Here is a 20,101-nt window from a genome sequence, read left to right as displayed (position 1 = left end):
TACAGACTATATCTATACTATTCACTGATTTCCAACTATGAAGTACAATGGAAGCTAAAAAGATTGATACACTCAAGGCAACAGTAAATGTAAAGCCTGTCATATAATGCTTTAAACATGTAAGCATTTTATTTGGTCAAATTAAAACTCACTTTAAAAAAAAATAAGCAGAAAAAATATAAATAACCTTGGTTTTAAGACTGAGCATCAGTGACTCAATAAATTCAGAGACTTGAAAGAATAAACTAAATAAACTGACCTGACCACTGAATGGAATGATAGGTGGCATATTTTGGAAAGTTGATTATGCTATTAAGAAATAATGATTGGGCTTCACCCAATTCCAAAGTGAAGCAGAAGATACTGATAAAAGGTACTGGGTTCACGTTGAAGTGAAAGAAACTTCTTTCCTGAGTTATAAGAAACTGAAAGAATGTTAAGAATTAAGGAAAGATCACTTTGGTTTCTTTAGGATGAGAATAAAAGGTTACTTTTTCCCTCACTGTTCTCTATCAAACTTCAACCTGCATTTGAGGGAGTAATCACTGGTGATCAGAAATTTTCTTAAAAGGAGGCAGAAAAACAATTAAAAGATGACTTCAATGGCATATACGTCTAAGAATGCATGCAGCATATTCTAAAGTACTTCTGCTCTAGCAACACTAGTATTGCTAAACAAGAGTAGAGAGATATATTAAAAAATATATCACAATTGCTGTTAATTTCATATTTAATAAAGATAATCAATACACAGAAAGAGTAAATATGCCTGATTAGAATGATTTCATTAAGTGAAATACATTGTATCAAAAAGAATCAATTCAGGTAGTTTTTACTACTAGTGTCACAGAAGGTCTGTTCAAAAAAATGCAAAGATCGTTATCTCTTCTAAGCTTTCTTATAACACTGTCTCCAATACAGGAAGAACCATAGAGAAACAGAAGGAAATTAGACCAGTGAAATAGCAAGAATATTTATAGAGAAAGGAAAAGCCAAATTATTGGGGCAAGAAAATTTTAAAATAAGGATGTATTCTTGGAAAGAGTCAGGTATAAAAATATATTTGGACTTAGAAAAACACGTTCATGTACTCCATTTTCTCCAAACCAGAATTTAGGTATCTTTAATAGTATTCTACAGTATAGATTCTAGAAAATTTAATAAGACTATACTTATGTTTCTATAATAAAAGGATGTAAATGTGTTTTTTGTTGTGTTGTTTCTAACTAATAAATTATAATGTACGTATTTCCTGATTGTTGCATACTCTCAAAAATTAGCCAATGGCAAATATGGTGTCTGGCGACTAAACGATAATAAAGATTTTACTATTAAAGTATTCATGCTATAGTCAATAGTAATTACAGCTATAAATTACTAGGAATTTGTAATAAAATATAACAACAGACTACATAGCTGTGCTTAGCTATTCAAGGCCATTTATTAAGTCAAAACACAATGCAACATTACCATTATGTCCAGATGTGATGAAGGCACAGACATCCCACAAAATATTAATATCTCTATATTAGAACAAGAGATAATCAGGAGACATACCTGAGTAAACAATTTCCCACAATCACCAGGAAAGTAAACAAAGAAATTCTGGAGACTCATCTTGGACTTTAAGCAATTAAATGTATTCACACCTTCCATGGATCCCACTGTTTTGTCTGGCTGAGGCTTTGATAGCTTTATCAGTAATATGTTCTATTATTGAAATGTCAAGAGGCTTAACATCAAACATGCAACTTGAAATATATATATATAATAAAATATGTCTCTTAAATATAAAATATGACTGCCCTCAGACTTTTATTATCATCATTTTTTGTACAATGCATTATGTTTTTCAAAGCACTTAAACATTTATTACTTCATTTGACCTAAAGACTGTTAAATAGGTGAGGAAAATACGCTATTTTAAATATTAAGATTCTGAGACACAGAAGTCATTTGCCTAAAAATCATATATATGCTGACTTTTAGTTTCACTTTTAAATACCCTTAAATCCTTTTATTTCCACATTTGTTACCTTGTTAAAATCACTACTATACCTAAAATATTATGTCAAGTCAGCAGGTATTTAATAAGCAACTTCTATGTGCAAGACTTCCAATCATGCATAACTGTTGTTATACTTAATTTGTAACATTGACAGGGGTAATATTAAAAATGCTTAACAACTAACAACAGAAGGTACTAAAGTACTTTGGTTAGTACCAAAGAAAATGAACACTTGAACAAATTGAAACGTATCACCTAAGTTTTACCAAAGGATATCAGCTGCATGTCAGCCCTGACATGGACAGGACTCAGGCTTTGATGTGATCTCAAACTACCAATCATTTGTAGACAAGTTTATTTGGCCTGAAATGCTCAATTATATAAAGATTTCTTAGAATATGTAGAAAATTCTGGAAGTACGTGGTATAAAATTGAAGAAATCATAAATGTAAAGAAAAAAATCACTTCCCAGGTGCCAATATTTAGAAATATGAAGTCATTACCACCAAATTAGTCATAGTATTTATAAACATTTTAATTTAATCTTTTCATACATATATATTCAAATTTAATTAATTTTATTATAAAGCATAAGTGGGATTTTGAATATCCTCTTAGTACAATTTTTCTTTTCCTGTCATTGCTTGACTATCTATTATTCTCCCTCTACATTTCCTCTCATCCAAAGGAATCCATTTTAACAACTTAGTACATTCCACTTTCATATTCTTCTCCCTTTGCAAATAACTTTGCTATAAAGCAGATATATACATATCTGCTGTAAACATATCTTACATATAAAACACATATTCAGGGATTTTTGTCATTATACAAAAATTTAATGTTATACACACTTTCTATACCTTGCTCTTCTTGCTCATCAGTGATTCCTGGAAATTCTTCCAGATCACCTGAGATAACTATAATTCACATCTTTTGGTGACTGCATTATAATCCATGGTGTAAATTCCCATTATTTATTAGCATTACTTTATTAATGGAATTACTATTTCTTCCACTCTTACCACTACAAACAAGCTGTAACAACATTGAAATAAAAAAAAAGTATGTCCTTAAATATTGATACTTACATTTCTATGGGATATATTCCCAAGGATGAGATTGTTAAATCAAACAATATTATGAAGTGAAATTTTTAACAGATGTTACCAGATTGCGTTTCAAAACAGGTAACACACACCACATTTCTACCAGCAACAAATAAGAGTTACCTCCCCAAATCTCTACTGGCAGTAAATGTTAACCCCATCAGATTAACGCAAATTTTAAATGCTAAGACACATTACCTCGCTGTTACTTAAATTTGAATTTCCCTAATTCCTAGTGAAATTGAGCATCTTCTCATATGTTAACCAACAGAATTTGCTTTCCTGTGAAATGTCTTTTCTTTTTATATTGGATTGTTTCGTAACTTTTTTCTTAACATCAAACAGATCTTGGATATTAACCTTTCCTGATAACATAGATTACAAATACTTTTCCAAACCTATATTTTCCTAATGACTTTTATTATTTTTATATAAAAGGTCTTTATTTTTATGTAATTAAGTTAACTCAAACTTTCTCAGTTTTCACTCTTGTTAAAAAGATTTTAGGGGTACCTGGGTGACTCGGTTAAGCATCTGGTCCTTGATTTCAGCTCAGGTTTTTGTTTTTGTTTTAAGATTTTATTAATTTATTTGAGAGAGAGAGAAAGCCAGACACAGGGCATGAGCTGAAGGGGAGGGACAGAGGAAGAGGGAAAGCAGACTCCCCACTGAGCAGGGAACTCCAGAACCCTGGGATCAAGACCTGAGCTGAAGGTAGATGCTTAACCAAAATGAGCCACCCAGGTGCCCCTCAGTTCAGGTCTTGATCTCAGGGTCATGAGTTCAAACCCCACGCTGGGTGTGGAGGCCACTTTAAAAAAAAAATGTTTTATAGTTTCCTAGATTTTTTGGCAAGTTTTCTGTTTGTTTTCATTTAAGCCTTTCATCTTAAATTATTTTTGTTTAATGTGCAAAATGGAAATATACTTTCACTCTTTTCCATAAAGATAACCTATTATGCCAATCCTATTAATTAAATGATCCATTATTTTCCAACTAAATTGTCATCTGTTTTAGGATTCTCTAATCTGTTCAATGGATCTATTTGTCTATTCCTATGCTGTTACCATATTGTTTTGGTTAGCTGGCTTTGGAGTAAGTTCTACCATGTTTTAGCATCTCACTATTCTTTTTCAAGTTTTCTTGCTTTTTGCTAGCACTTAATCTTCCACGTAATTTTTTTTATTATGTTATGTTAGTCACCATACAGTACTTCATTAGTTTTTGATATAGTGTTCCATGATTCACTGTTTGCGTGTAACACCCACTGCTCACTGCAATATGTGCCCTCCTTAATACCCATCACCAGGCTAACCCATTCCCCCACCCCTCTCCCCTCTGACACCCTCAGTTTGTTTCCCCAAGTCCACAGTTTCTCATGGTTCGTCTCCCTCTCTCATTCCCCCCCCTTCATTTTTCCCTTCCTTCTCCTAATGTCCTCCATGCTATTCTTTATGTTCCACATATAAGTGAAACCATATGATAATTGTCTTTCTCTGCTTGCCTTATACCACTGGGCATAATCCCATTCAGTTCTATTCTTTATGTTCCACATATAAGTGAAACCATATGATAATTGTCTTTCTCTGCTTGCCTTATACCACTGGGCATAATCCCATTCAGTTCCACCCATTTCAGTGCAAATGGTGGGTATTCATCCTTTCTGATGGCTGAGTAATATTTCATTATATATATGGACAGCATCTTCTTTATCCATTCATTTGTTGAAGGGCATCTCAGCTCCTTCCAGTTTGGCTATAGTGGACATTGCTGCTATGAACACTGGGGTGCATGTGCCCCTTCTTTCCACTACATCTGTATCTTTGGGATAAATACCCAGTAGTGCGATTGCTGGGTCATAGGGTAGCTCTATTCTTAACTATTTGAGGACACTCCATACTGTTTTCCAAAGTGGCTGTACCAACTTACATTATCACCAACAGTGTAAGAGGGCTCCCCTTTCTCCACATCCTCTCCAACATTTGTTGTTTCCTGCCTCGTTAATTTTTGCCATTCTAACTGGTGGAAGGTGGTATCTCAATGTGGTTTTGATTTGAATTTCCCTGATGGCTAATGATGTTGAACATTTTTTCTTGTGTCTGTTAGCCATTCATATGTCTTCTTTGGAGAAGTGTCTGTTCATGTTCTCCCCTTTTTTTGACTTATTTGTTTTTGGGTGTTGAGTGTGAGAAGTTTCTTTATAGATCTTAGATACCAGCCCTTTATCTGTAGTGTCATTTGCAAATATCTTCTCCCGCTCAGTGGGTTGCCTCTGTTTTGTTGACTGTTTCCTTTGCTGTGCAGAAGCTTGTTATCTTGATGAAGTCCCAAAGTTCATTTTTGTTTTTGTTTCCCTTGCCTTTGGGGACGTGTCTTGAAAGACGTTGCTATGGCCAGTGTCGAAGAGGTTACTGCCTATGTTCTTCTCTAGGATTTTGATGGATTCCTGTCTCACATTGATGTCTTTCATCTATTTATAGTTTATCTTTGTGTATGGTGTATATAGCCTCTGTAATATACTTCATTTGTCTGTATATAGCTGTCCAAATTTCCCAGCACCATTTATTGAAGAGACTTTTTTCCATTGGATATTTTTTCCTGCTTTGTCGAAGATTAGTTGACCATAGAGTTGACAGTCCATATCTGGGCTCTCTATTGTGTTCCGTTGATCTTTGTGTCTGTATTTGTGCCAGTACCATGCTGTCTTGGTGATCACAGCTTTGTAATATAGCTTGAAATCAGGCAACTTGATGCCCCCAGCTTTTTCTTTTTCAACATTTCCTTGGTGATTTGGGGTCTTTTTTCCATACAAATTTTAGGATTGTTTGTTCTAGCTCTTTGAAAAATGCCACTGGTATTTTGATCAGGATGGCACTGAAAGTATAGATTGCTCTGTCTTCCATATAATTTTGAAAAAGATTTTTAATTAAAAAAAATCCTCCTTGAGAATCTAATTATAATTGCATTACATATATATACTTAATACATAAGCATAAAATGACTGGAAAAACTAACATTTTGCTATTGTTGTCCCATACAAAAATATGATCTGTGCTTCCTTTAATCAGATCATGTCCTTAAATAAGCTGTTACCCTTTTTTTATATAGATCCTATATAATTTTTCATAATTTTATTAATAAGCATTTGGTAACTTTTGTTTCTATGGGAAATGAAATATTTTTTTCCTATTGGTAAAAAAGAACTTCCCTAGATGCCTATTACTTCCTATTGATTTTCATTCAATTATCTTCCATCCAACTGCCTTTCACTTAACCTTAGTAATTTTTCTAGATTCTTAAAGTTCTAGAATTTTTTAAGTTGAGAGATCAGTCCAAAAGACACTGTAAACTCTTCTCTACAACTATTAGTGTCACCTGTATCATCTGCCTACTGTATCTGCTAAGCCCTCCTCATTAGTGTTAATAACTGTGATAAATGGTTCCTTATCTAGTTACTGATGTTAATTGAAATATTTTTGGGATTTAACCATTTTGGATTACATTTTCTGTTAGGTGTGAATGAAAATACTTTATTATATTCAAGCAATTCTATTGAAGATGAATGTATTTCTCATTGGTGATATAATGAACTATGCTGATATATTTCCTATTGTTGAATCTGCTTGAATTCTTACTTAAACACACACAAGCAAAATTTTAGGTCCTGCTGTATCATCCTTCTGATCCATTGCTGATATTAGTTGCTAGTATTTTATGTAGAAATTTTGCATTTATTTCATAAGTGAGATTGGACTATAATTTATTTCTGTACAATCTTCATCAGTTAGGTTTTAAGTAAAATTAGGAGAGGCTTCAATATTTTTCAATGACCTAGAATAATTTAAATTATCAAAATTATTTATTCCTTTAAGTGCCCACATTTGGTCATCTTTCTAACCTCTTCTATGCTAATAGGTATCTGTTTTCTACTTCTTCTTAGGTCAATTTTATAATTTGCATTTGAATAAAAGATATTCTACTTCTTATCGATTTCAAATTTATTGCCAGACAGTTGCATTTAGATTTCTTTTAAAATTCTTCTCATATTTCAGTTTTATCTACTTTTTCATTCCCAATTAGTGTCTAGTTTTGCTCAGTCTCTTTTCCATAAACTTTATTATTATTATTATCATCGAGATAAAATTTACATAACACAAACTTCACCATTTTAACTATGTTAAAGTGTACACTTTGGTTGCTTTCAGTACATTCACAAGGTTGTATAAACATCACCAACTGATTCCAGAATATTTCATCACCACAAAAGGAAATCCTATACCCATTAAGCAGTCACTCCCCATCCTGCCTTCCCCCAGGCCCAGGCAACCACTAATCTACTCTCTGTTGCTATGGATTTGCCTATTTTGGACATTTCATATAACTGGAATCATGCAATATGTGGCCTTTTATATCTGGATTCTTCCACTTAGCATAATGTTTTCAAAGTTCATTCATGTTGTAGCATGTATCAATACTTCATTCCTTTTTATGGCTGAATAATACTCTATTGTATGGACACACCACATTTTTGTTTATCCATACATACAACAGTTGATGGACATTTGAATTGCTTCTACTTTTTGGCTACTATGAATAGTGCTGTTAGGAACATTTGCTTTATGTGAACACAAGTTTTATGTGAACATATGCTTTCAATTATCTCCCACATAGAATTGCTGGGCCCGTTTTCTTTTTTGTTTTTTCATCTTCATGTATTGTATTTGTCTTTCCAAAGAACCAGCTTTTAGATTGATTTTATTATATTTTGTTTTCCATTTAATTAATTTCATCTTTTAAGAATTCTCACTTCCTCTTTTATCCCCCTCTTCTATCTTAAATTATTCTGTATTCTAATTTCTTAAAGTTATTAGATTGCCCCTTATTTTCTATTTTTCTTACTAACAAAGGCATATAAGGCTATCAACTCTCCTCTGACACCTTTAGCTATTTTCCATAGGTTTTTATATAAAATAGTCTCCTTTTCATTGTTTTTCAAGTGACTTCCTCTTTAACCAAGGGTTATGTAGTATTTTAATTTCTAAGTAGTTAATAATTTTTGTTACCTTTTAAATTCTATTTACACTAGCTTATAATCAGCAAATGTGCTTGTAAAAATCTTCCTAAAATTTATAAATTTTTCTTTGTACCTAAACACAGATGTTCAAAAGAAATATTTAAAGAACATCAGATTTTACATATACATTATTTTTATGAATTATATTCCATTTCTCTTAGTCATTATTTCTATGTGTTTAACAGAACTGTCTGGACCTTTCCAGTTTTTGCTTTATGTACTTATTTACTATAAATAAACCTGCTGTATACAGATTTATGTGGTTATTTTCTTCATAAACTGTGCCTTTTATCAGTACAGTATCTCTTTAGTATCAATGCTGTCACCTTTTTTTTTCTGTTTTCCTTTTGTTTGCATTGGTCTGATGTCTCTTACGTCCACCATTTTACAAAGCCTTCTCTTTAACTTTGTCGTAGGCGTTATTCCTGTAATATAACTTGAGTGGTTTATGTATTTAAACTCATTCTGACATCTGTCTTTAATGGGAGTATTTTGTCCATCCACATTAAACATAATTGATGCATTTATTTTTATCTCTTCTAATTACTTCTATTTTCTTATTTTACACTATTGTTTCCTACTACCTTTTTCATGTTTTATTTGATCAAGTGGCTCTGCATTCTATTTTCTCCTTGCTAATATTGAGGTTCTATAGGATGCACTATTGTATTCCCTTCTTTACCTCCCTTTTCTGCTCTAATGAACAGACACTTTTTTGCCACCATGAGATTCTATCCCCTTTCCGCCTAAATAGATGAGATCTTTAGGATACATTCACTTTCCTCCCACTTCTCATCCTTGTGTCTCTCATCTCCACTACTCTTTTTCCTCCTCTTTTACTTTCCTCCTGCCCATTCCCCCATCAACTAAGTTTTCTTCTAAAAAAAACAAAACAAAACAAGATTTTATTTATTTGAGAGAGAGAGAGAGGGAGAGAGAGAGCACAAAGGGGGAGGAGTAGGGGGGGAGGGAAAAGCAGGCTCCCCACTGAGCAGGGACTCCATCCCAGGACCCTGAGATCATAACCCAAGCCTAAGGCCGATGCTTAGCTGACTGAGCCACCCAGCCACCCCCAACTAAGTTTTCATGAGACAGTTTAGTACTTTAAAAAGTTTCTCTATAGAAATTTGATCTTTTTATTTCAAAAGTCTGAAATTTCATTACATATTTACTAGTCATCTATCTTTATCACTTTTTTAAATAGTTTTTATTTATAGTTTTACTTAAGTAATCTCTATGCCCAACATGGGGCTTGGATTCATAACCCTGAGATCAGGAGTCACATGCGCTACTAACTGACCCAGTCAGGTGCCCCTATCTTTCTCTCTTAAATGAAATTATACACACACACACACACACACACACACACACACTCAATAACATTAAAATGCTTATTATTCACCAGTATATTCCTTTCTTCTTCATCTTCTTCATCTTGAAGTCTTTGTTCTGGTTTGTTATTTGCTTATAATCTATTCTCAGGCATTTTTTTTCAGATGGGGTATAGTAATTACATGTTCTGAGTTCTTATTTATCCCTAAATGTATTTCTTTCACCTTCACTAGCAAATGGTAATTTTCGGGGTGTTGATTCTTGGATTGTAGTCATTTTTCTTTTGTAGTCTGTAGATGCCATTTCACTATCTTCTAACTTGCTATGTTGCAGATAAGAAGTTCTATGATACTTTGATATTTTCCCTTTTGTAGAAATTTTGCTCTTTCTATTGGGAGCTTATAACACAGTTCAACTTGTTGTTAGAGTTCAGAACTTTTATCACGATATCCCTGTGTGTGTCTTTTCTTTCAATCAAGACCATAAATCAGTAAACCCTTTCAATCCACAGATTCTGATCTTTCTTAATCTCGGAAAAATTTTCTTCTATCATTTAATTTACCTCTCCTCCATCTATTCTTTTCTTTCCCTCTGTAATTTCTATTATTCACATATTTTGACTTCTGATCTGACCTCAAAGACTCATCCTTTTTATTCAAGATTTTCACATTTTACCTCTGTTCTATTTCTTGCACTTGGTCTTTCAGTTCACTGAATCACGTTTCAAGGCGATCATATTCTCCTTCAATTTTTCCACTGAGTTGTTCAATTGAGGTAAGTGTTTTATTAGTATCTGAAATTCTTTTTTGTTCTGAATTTGAGTTTCCTTAAATGTTTTTTTTTCTTTTCCCAAATTCAGGTTGCACTTATTTTTGCCAACAGCACTAGTTGCTTAGAGTATGTACTCTCATTTTCCTACCTGATCTTCCTATCTCCCTCACTACTAGGTCCCCTTAAATGGATTGTTATTTTTCACTGATAGCTCACTGGAGCTCAGTTCTGGTTGTTGCAGCATCTTCAACGGCAGACACACTCGGTGAAATGCAAAGGTAGAGTCTGTCAGTTCCCTGCCAAGGCACGAGGAGGAAGATCTTTGTTGTCCTATCTATTTCTTTGCAGTCTCAGGGACACAGAAAACTCAGCCAGCACATTCAGCAACTTTGGCATATTAGTCAGGTGGGGAGACTTAAATACTTAAATGAGAAATACTGGTTTTTCTCCCCTAGTGGTTCACACATCTCTGAAGCCCAAGCTCTTCTTCTCAATTTCTACTGTTTTCTGGTCTTTATCTATGAACTCCAGTACTGTTCTCTAGTTGTTTGCCCAAGTGAAAGTAGACATTTCAAAGCAGTGTCTCCACCTGAGGTATCATGGCAATTGTATTCAGAAAGGCAGTCAGGAATTGGAAGTGAAGGGGAAGATAGCCATATGCGTAGATCACTTTGTTTTCAGAATCCTTAATTTAAAAAATGTTACAGGAAGGGAGGTGTGTGGATCTGGGGTGTGTTTGGGACTTTATTATACTGATTCTCAAGAATTAATACTTTCCTCAGAAAGCATTATTCCTAAATATATAAAAATGACAATGTGTTTGTTCTCTTCATGCTTTTAGATACAGATCCCAAAATATACTACAGCTATTAATCACTTGAAGTAAGCTTTAATGCAATTCCAGCTTTAATTATTTCAGGACATAATTATCTTTTGTTTTAGAAACAACTTCAAATCAATGTGTTGTAGTTTCCATTAGTACAAAGACAAATTATGACTTTGCACAATCATGAAAGTTTCCCAAAATCCAACTAGCAAGTTTTATAAATGAAAAAGCATGTCAGAGTTATATAGGAATTAAATGTGCATCCTGCACGGTGGCTTACATCACATTACCTTCCCTATTGTTCACAGCCCAATAACCCTTTTTGCTTTCTAAAAGAGCTAATGATATCACCTAACATTAAAGTGTTTCTCTGGACTAGACTTCTAAACAACTGAGATAATAAGGTAAAATAGGCTAACAGTCTATTTTTTAATTGTATGAGCTTTTATGTACATTTTTTTTAAAAAGTAAGAAGCTCATATAAAATGTTCAAAAGCTCAATTGCAATCTACTAAGTGCAAAAAATTCTGTGGGTTATTTGTCCTACTATCCAGATAGGAATCATATAGGATATGAAATTTGGGTTTCATCCTTGAATCACTAGGTAATGTAATTCTGTGTACTCTATTCAACACAATATCCTGAATTGATTGTAGTAGATTTGCTTTACCATTGATGGGTGATATCTGATATAGTTCTTTTCTGAATCACAGTAAATATAATTTTATATTGAAACTTCTGCCATGACAGAATTTCATTAAGTATCTAAAAGAATGAAAGATCATGAGCATGTATAAAATGTTTGGGTCTTAGAAAGTACAGAGAAGGCCTATAATAGGTAATAACAATTGTGACAATGCTAAATTTGAACTGGTCAACAGAAAATAAGGGGAAAGATAGCCTGGTAAGCAAGGATCCAAGTAATCTTCCTAGGACAGCTACAAAGAGCCTGATCAACATTGAATCCGTCCAGTGTACCAAGTACTATATTCAGCACTAGGGCTTTAAAGATGAATAAAACATGGTACTTGCCCTTAAAGAAGCACAGTTCAGTGTAGTAGAATTCTAAATGCTACCTTTCCTGAGCAATGATTATCAAAGAATTTGAGTCATGAGTTAAACTGCATATAAAACATGAAACTGACATTTACTTTATACTGGATGTACCCATTTTTGCATAATAAAACTCATCATTACACAAAAAATAGAAACAAAGGTATTATGCATAACATGAAATTACAGAAAAGCAACAACCATTTATTTTTGGCTTTTATATACTTTGGAAATTCACTTTACGACAAATGTTGAGAATATAATGTAGAATATCTGAATCAGAAGAGCCTGGAATCCTGTTCATTTTTTTTCCATACTGTATATCAGCTCAAATCACCCATTTCAACACAGTATTGCCTTGTTCTCAACACTTTACTAGAACAAGAAGGATTATTGAGAGCATAAGTTTCCAAAGGTATAATTCTAAGGGTCATATATATAAAGGAAGGTCAGATGCAAACAACATAGCTGTTAAAAAGACTAGGTACCAAAAGATGCCAGAAGAACAAGAACAAGAGTACCAATGACAATGAACCTGAAGGGGAAAGGTGTCATGCATAAACTGAGTATATCTTTCTACCTTCACAGTATATTTTTCTTAGTGATGTATCCATTTAAAACACGCAAAATGATTACTGTACTATATTACCTAGTGCACTGAAGAGTCTGAAGATCAGAGATATTGTCATAAAGAACAGTAAAAACATATAAGTAGTGGTACAGCACTTTCATTATTCTTTGTCTCCATTCTGATGACCCAACATATAATATAGCTCAACAATGAATATTATCTCTTAAAAACTTTTGAAGTCTCTAGTACCTTGTAGACAAAGGGCATGGCACACATAGCTGTTTGTAATCGGTTTGATGTCTTCAAAATTATTTGAAATAACAAAAATTCACTTAAAAGTTGCTGTAATTCCCTTTTCATTAACTCATGTTGACTATCCTAAATATAATCCAAACTCATGTATGCTGACTTTACTGTGGCTGATCATTTGAGCCTATTACTGACAGAAATGCATTTATCCCATCAAATAAAAATTGAACCTTTCTTTCAGTATAGTGACAAATTAAGGAAAAGTTACAGTTACATAAGAGAAGTCTAGACTCTATTCCACCTTAAGCTTTGTGGAGCCTGGTTTAAAACTCCAGTACTGTGGAAAGGAGGAGATCAAAAGCTAAGTTACATAATGAAATGAAATAAAATTACAGTAGAAGTTATTTCACCATTCATACTCTTAGAAAAGCTAACAGGTGTTTTCTTATATTTGAAAACTGTACAGAAGGCAGCAAATAAATGTCCCTGGAAACAAGTGATTTCAGAATTGAGTGGCACACAGTAGACACTTAACGACAGCTATTCTCAGGTTTACCACAGTTTTCTGTGCTAAACTGCATTTCTTTGTAATAGACCTAAACTTACTGCCTAATTCTTATTATTGATGACCATGTTTTTTTGTAGTGCCAAAACCACAGCAATCTTTGTATCCTAAACTCTGGGTGGCCCCTATTTAAGCCAGCTGTTGGTTTCTGAAACAAACGAAGGGGACAAACAACATATGTAAGGGCCTTCCAAAGTCAGTAGAATCTGTCCCACTTTCGAAGATACTGTTTCTGTTCTGCCTCATCCTTTTTTTTTCTGTATGATCCCTAGTTCTTGATTACTCAATAGCTGCTTAGATTTAGTTCTCCTTTGTGACCTCTACCTTCCAGGATTCCCAGTATCTAACGCTTCCTTTGACATGCTCCTACTCAGAATTTCCTCAGCCTCTTTTAACATCTGTTACCCAGCTCCACTGTTGTCCACAGAACCAAATCAGGCAGCAGCTCCCCAGTCCATCCATTGTAAAACCTTTAGACAAAGTCCCTCTCAGCATTTGTAATTCTAGACTAGAGAGTTACATTTTAAAAACAGACTCTTCCATAGCAACCATCCCTCCCACTTATAGCTCTTTCACCTTGTGCCCTTCTCTGAAGCCTTCTCCAAATCCACTATGCCTTTCTTGAAATAAAATAACCAGTACTAATCTGGGCAAGCACTGAGTGAAAATGGTCCCAGAATAGAGTCACGGTGGGGTGATGTTTAAGAATTTAGGTTATCTAGAGTTGAACCTGAGTTTGAATCCCCAGCTGTTATATACTAGCTGTGTGTCTATGAACAAGTTACTTAACTTTGCTGAGCCTCAGCTTGCTTACCTTTAAAAATGCCATAATAAAAGTACATGTCTCATAGGATTATGGAATTAATGGGAGAATATGCAGCTATAACCAATTCCTGGTACACAGTAAGTGCTCAATAAATGCTGGCTGCTGTTGTTATTATTGTTTTTGTACAAGGACAGATATATTTTATTTCATTTTCACTATGTTTCCCACCAAAAATTTTGCTACTCTTTTGGCACAGTGCCTTTAGAACAGAGTTTACATTAATTCCTTGATGTATGTCTGGGTTTCAGTTAAGTAACAGTATAAAATCAGCTTCCCTTCTAAATATCCCTTAGAAAATTTTTCCCCTATTTGCATGCATTGAAGCACTCATATCACCTTTTGGGCCCTATGGTGGATCTAATAATTTTCTGGCCATGTCTTGGTTAGATATTTGGTAGGCCAGAATAGCTTGGCATTACCTACTATATTAGACAGTACACACATTCTGCCTCTGAGGAGATTTATAAAATGTTTATAATTAGTACCAGAGCATCTACAGCTATGGGTTGGGTAGAGGGAAGAGGAAGGATCCTGGGATTGTATAGCTTTCTCCAGACTGCTGTTTCCATTTGTGAATAGGTAAAGTATGTGATGCTTTTGAGCCTCTCACTACCATTCATACCAGCAAAAAAAAAAACATGTGAGTCAATTAAAAAGAAACTGAGAGTGAAATTTTAAATGAAAACTTTGAGGTTATCCTTAAATAAATACCTACAAGTAGGTACAAATGAATTGTGTATGGCTGTTTGTTTCTATATATGACAGTACAGTATTTACAAGGTCTTTTCTAACACAGAGTCTTTCAGCTTTTCTTCATCAAGTAAGTCAACTTTGTCTCCCTTGCTTCCTTTCTATGTATATCTATCCCTGGATAGGTACAATGTAGGATCAAAAATCAAATGCGGTAGTAAAAATTATAATGGCTCCCGAGTACTCAGAGTATATTTTTTGCTTTGAGAAGCACAAAAACCAAGTTTACCTTTTTTCTTTGAAAAATATATCTATTTCTCTACATATTTCACAGAATTAGAAAATGACTCTGAGTTAATTCATTCTGTTATTACCCACTTTCTCCAGTTAAGCAACTCTATGTGGAATAAAATGCAAGGAATCCTGTTTATAAATTCTATTAGCAACATACCTTCATGAATGAAAATGAACCGGTGAAACATTTATGAAAAATAGTAAGTTTATTAAGTTATGAACTACAAAAGATTTTAAGTACTTAATTTTTATACATCTATACTTACACAGATACACTATATTTGAAAGCAAGTATCACTAAAAGGAAACCTGTATCAAGGACTAAAATTAAAAAGCAAAGTCAAATATTTTACGCATGCTCTTTCCCAGTACTTTACATATCACTTCCAGTCATATCACCTAAAGCTAAAATAAGGATCCAAGTGTCAAAAGAAAGATACTTATCAGAGCTGAAAGAGACCCTGAAGATGAAGAAGGCAGAGATTCAGATTATGAGACATGCCCAAGATGACACAACTGCTGGCAGCACTAGGCCCGGAACAATCTCTCCTAACTCACATCTGAGATTTCTGACAACGTGCAATAAAATAAAAACTAAATCTAAGAGATGAGGGATTAATTAAAAGATTAGATGTTGTCCCCTCAAGTTGAAAACCTTTGGATTTAATAACTTTTACTTACATGATTTTCTATTAGTAGGAAAATAAATTTTAAATAACATAAAATTGTAAAGACTGACAAATAATGAAAACTACAAAGAAAATTTATGCTTTTCCTTAAATCAGAACCATGGAAACGGATATTTTTTAATGTCTAAAAAAAGCCAGAGATTTATTGGTTGTGTGTGCATGTATGGTAGTAGTGGGTTTTGTTTGTCTTGTATTGTTTTGTTTTGCAAATTGTTAGAGGGTCTTCCAATTTCCCTGTGCAATGGTAATCTGTGTTCCAAAAATGGGGGTACATTTAAATAAATTTCTTATAATTAATTATAAAGTACTTAACTATGGACACATAAGCCTCTAGAAACTTACTAAAGACAGTAAGAAAATGGTACCAAGAATTTCAAAAATAAAACCCAGATCTTTTTAATATTATCTCAATTAGAAATAAAGAACATCTTTTAAAAAGTCAAAAGTAATTGAAAAAGAGATTAAATCAGTAAACCAATTGTGTACATTTTTCCTGAAGTGCATATTCATGAGCTGACAGTAGAAACAGGCTGGCTGCTTTGTTTGACTATAGTTCTGTTTACCTCATACTGTCAAGAATGGATTTTGACACTCACAGTATTAATATTGCTATTTTTATTGATATAATTAGCACTGCTATAAATAATTCCTCAGTCTGCTATATCTAAGTATATCATTACAATCAGCAATATTAGGGCTTCTTTTTCCTATATGATGCTTTGGAAATAGACTGCTGGCCCAAAGAACCACAGTAACCTCATAATGTGGAAGGTATGGAAAAAAACACTGCCCTGTCAATAGAGACTACTGTTTTGTGTATGACTTCACTAAACAAACTAGTTTATATTTGTTTGAAACTAAAGTTTCTCACCAATCTGCTGTTTCAATTTCACATCACACCATATTGTACCTAAAACAGGCAATCTGGATTCCTGTTGCTACTTCCCCCCCCACCCCCAGCCCCAAACAGCTCAGGAATGGGTTTGAAATACAAGGCTTGAATATATAAAGCAAAAGAGTTAAGACACCCAAAATTCAGAATGGGTGGGTGAAAATAAGTGTGCTTGAAGTCATTTGTATAACTGCTAGTGGGTGGCCCACTTGTGAGTTTTTGATCATCACATGAAAGTAAAATCAAAACATATTTTATCATGCCTCTGGATCACATCAGCTGCAATGATAACCTTATCTAGACCTTGAATAGTTTGTTCATAAAACAAAGTGGGGTGACTGACCCAGTGCATATTCAACACAGAGTATGAAGGCCAAAACAAAATGACAATACAATTCAAAACAAGTTTGTAGATATTTTAGACTAGTATATTAAACCTTTCTTTGTCTCTATCACTTGACAGATGGTTAGCCTTCACACAGCCTAGTATCTCTGGCAAAGAAATGACTGTGTCTAGCCAATAACACCCCAAATTTTTATTTAAAATGCAGTGTACACATACTTACACTTACCTTAAAAATATGAATATTAATAGATTAGTCATTTTACTTTATTGCTTATTTTATTACTATAAGAATCTGACAGATATCAAGATTTGTCTTTTGCCCTATGAATACCCCTTTCTGAAACTTTCAACTGTCTTATGTGGATCCGGGGTTCTAAGAACTCTTCACTTTAGATTTCATTCATTTCAAAGGGTTGCTTCTAATCATGCTTCAAAAAAAAAAAAAAAACTTCCAATAACTTTTAATCCAAAATTATTACAAAATTTACAAAGATTTAATTAGCTTATGTTTCTATGTTGCTTGGAGCAAAGTTTTGGTAAGTAACAGTGAGTTAAACAAAATCACTGGGGAACATGTCAAGGACCACAAGGCAGGACTGAAATTATTTACCCAATACTGAAATATGCCTTTATTCAAAAATGCTCATATAAAAATGTATACTCACATACACATAAACACACATTGATCAACCATTAGAATTAGGAAAAGCTCTTCGTTTTTAACATTCTAGCAACATTCTTCCACTTTGCTGTTTAAAAAAAGATTTCACCTAAGACAATATATTCCATTAGTATAGTCTCTGCTTTTCTTCCTAAATCTTCCTATTTATAGCTTTCAGATGCTGGCAGGTCTGTATACAAATAGGCAGAAGCAACCTCAACTGTTCTATAAAGTACATTAATACGTACCCTTTCTGGAAGAGGTGATTACGCTACAAATTAGCATAAATAGAGATCTAATGTAGGTATAGAAATTCAAGCCCTTCACAGCAGGGGATGGGAGGACTGCCGGTGGGAGAATTGTGTTAAAAAAAAAAAAATTATCCTACTTAAGAACTGAATACCGATTTGGCTAACAAAATAAGACTCACTGTGACAGAGAAAAATAACAAAAATCAGAACTTGTTATTTGAGAACTATGAACTAGGTTTTGGAAAGGTGAGACACCCACTACTTAAAGCAACAAACTCGGCATTAAATCATATACTCCGTTAACCAAGCACCAAGTTTCCTTCTGTTAGAAACCTAGGATTTTTACACCTACAGACTAAATGATTAAAGTAATGCTAAAATCTTCTGTAATGTTCCTCTTGCATTACAAATGGTCTATTAAATCAGAGAAGTGCCAATCAAACGCTTTTGTAGTTTGAAAGAAAGGTTTAAATAACAAAGCATTTTTTGCAGGCCTTTCTCTCTTTAATGTCACCTATAAATTAATTACAACAAATTCCCATCTTCTCTTGATAAAACCACAACTGAAAAAGATTTAGGCACTTAATTTTTCAGACATACTCCTAAAACAAATTCTTACTAAAAAATTAAGATATTTTAGTTTATGTTTTACCACGATTTGCTAACAAGACAAAAAGCTCCATCGGAATTTTACAGTAAATTCCAAGACACAGATTTTTTTTTAATATAAAGTAACATTTTATTTATTTCAAAGGCATGCTCAAAATTATGAAAAAATAAAACCTCTATTAGTTAAAAAGACCTACTGAAATGTATGGAGAATGTTTCATGACAATAACAAAGGGTACAAATAAAGTTAGCTCTTCCTTTCTTATCATTGGCAATTAGTAAAGACCTCCCTGCTCCTCGAACTTCTGTAAATTCTTTCAAATTGCACTCTCTTAAGTGAAAAAACTGCTAGGTTTTAAAATTTCATACAAAAATCTCTTCTCCTGGCAATCTGAAGTATGCAAACTATATGTGACATTAGAACATAAACTCCACAAAGGCAGGTTATTTTATCTCTTGTTCACTGTTACATCCCAAGTGTCTAGAACAATTTCATGAATTTAAACATCCATTTCAGAAAAGCATGATTATTTCAGAGAATAAAGCAGAGCCCATCAAGCTCCACTTCTGTATTCCAAATGTTTTAGAGAAGTCTCTATGTGTCACTCATTCTAAAATATTTTAAATAATTTTAATTTACTTATAAATTTTAGATCCTTTACAGTAACTAAATTGTATCTTTTTGTGCTCTTCTAAATTGACCGATATTCAGTCATGCCTTTTTTTCTGGGAAGTCCAATTGGTTAGAAAGCCCTCTTCAGATTTTCAGTACTGAGATAAAAATAATTCATTTAAAATGGCTTCTTCCTTAGATTTTTATTCCTATACCAAGTAGTCAAATTCATATTAATTTGACAGCAAGATTAGTTGGATATCTGTGGGTCACAAAAACTTTCTGAACTAACTACATAGTTAACTGGCATCACATCTAGTAGTTCTAAACATACCCCCCAAAATTATAACTTTCACATACAAGTTTTTTCTTTTCTCTAAACTCATATTGTCTTTCAGTAGCTAGTGAGTATACACATGAACTATCTGTATCTTCTTGCTGTAGTAGCAATCTTAAAATACTGGCATCTTAATTGAACTAGACAGACAAGCATAGACTTCTTCCCAAAAATGGATAAAATTAGATAACTTTTTAATCTTAAACTTTTCTCTTTAGTCTGTTAAAATTGGGACCTCACCATGAAAGGGCGTATTGCTTTGGAGGCTGGTACACAGTTAACTTGTCACCTGATCTTCATAGGCAAAAGGCCTGTATTCCACTGGTCTGTGAGAT

The 20,101-nt window shown here is 33.5% G+C and overlaps 1 protein-coding gene across 36 annotated transcripts in view; it reads right to left on the bottom strand.

Moving 5' to 3' along the window:
- Positions 1-20,101, bottom strand: part of ZBTB20 (zinc finger and BTB domain containing 20) — a 780,933-nt gene that overhangs the window by 758,698 nt on the left and 2,134 nt on the right. For 15 of the 36 annotated variants that reach the window (XM_057306652.1, XM_048215025.2, XM_057306651.1 and 12 more), the window contains exon 1: positions 1-4,401. This exon is cut by the window's left edge and continues 20,514 nt beyond it. The exons of 10 other annotated variants lie outside the window; for them this stretch is intronic. The gene's annotated coding sequence lies outside the window, so the exon portion shown is untranslated. 11 more of the 36 variants (XM_048215038.2, XM_057306654.1, XM_048215023.2 and 8 more) reach the window with 2 other exon arrangements.

This window comes from Ursus arctos, unplaced genomic scaffold, assembly GCF_023065955.2.
Source record: "Ursus arctos isolate Adak ecotype North America unplaced genomic scaffold, UrsArc2.0 scaffold_4, whole genome shotgun sequence".
NCBI classification, from domain to species: domain Eukaryota; kingdom Metazoa; phylum Chordata; class Mammalia; order Carnivora; family Ursidae; genus Ursus; species Ursus arctos.
Note: the sequence above shows the minus strand (reverse complement) of the source record. Positions and strands in the feature narration are given on the sequence as shown.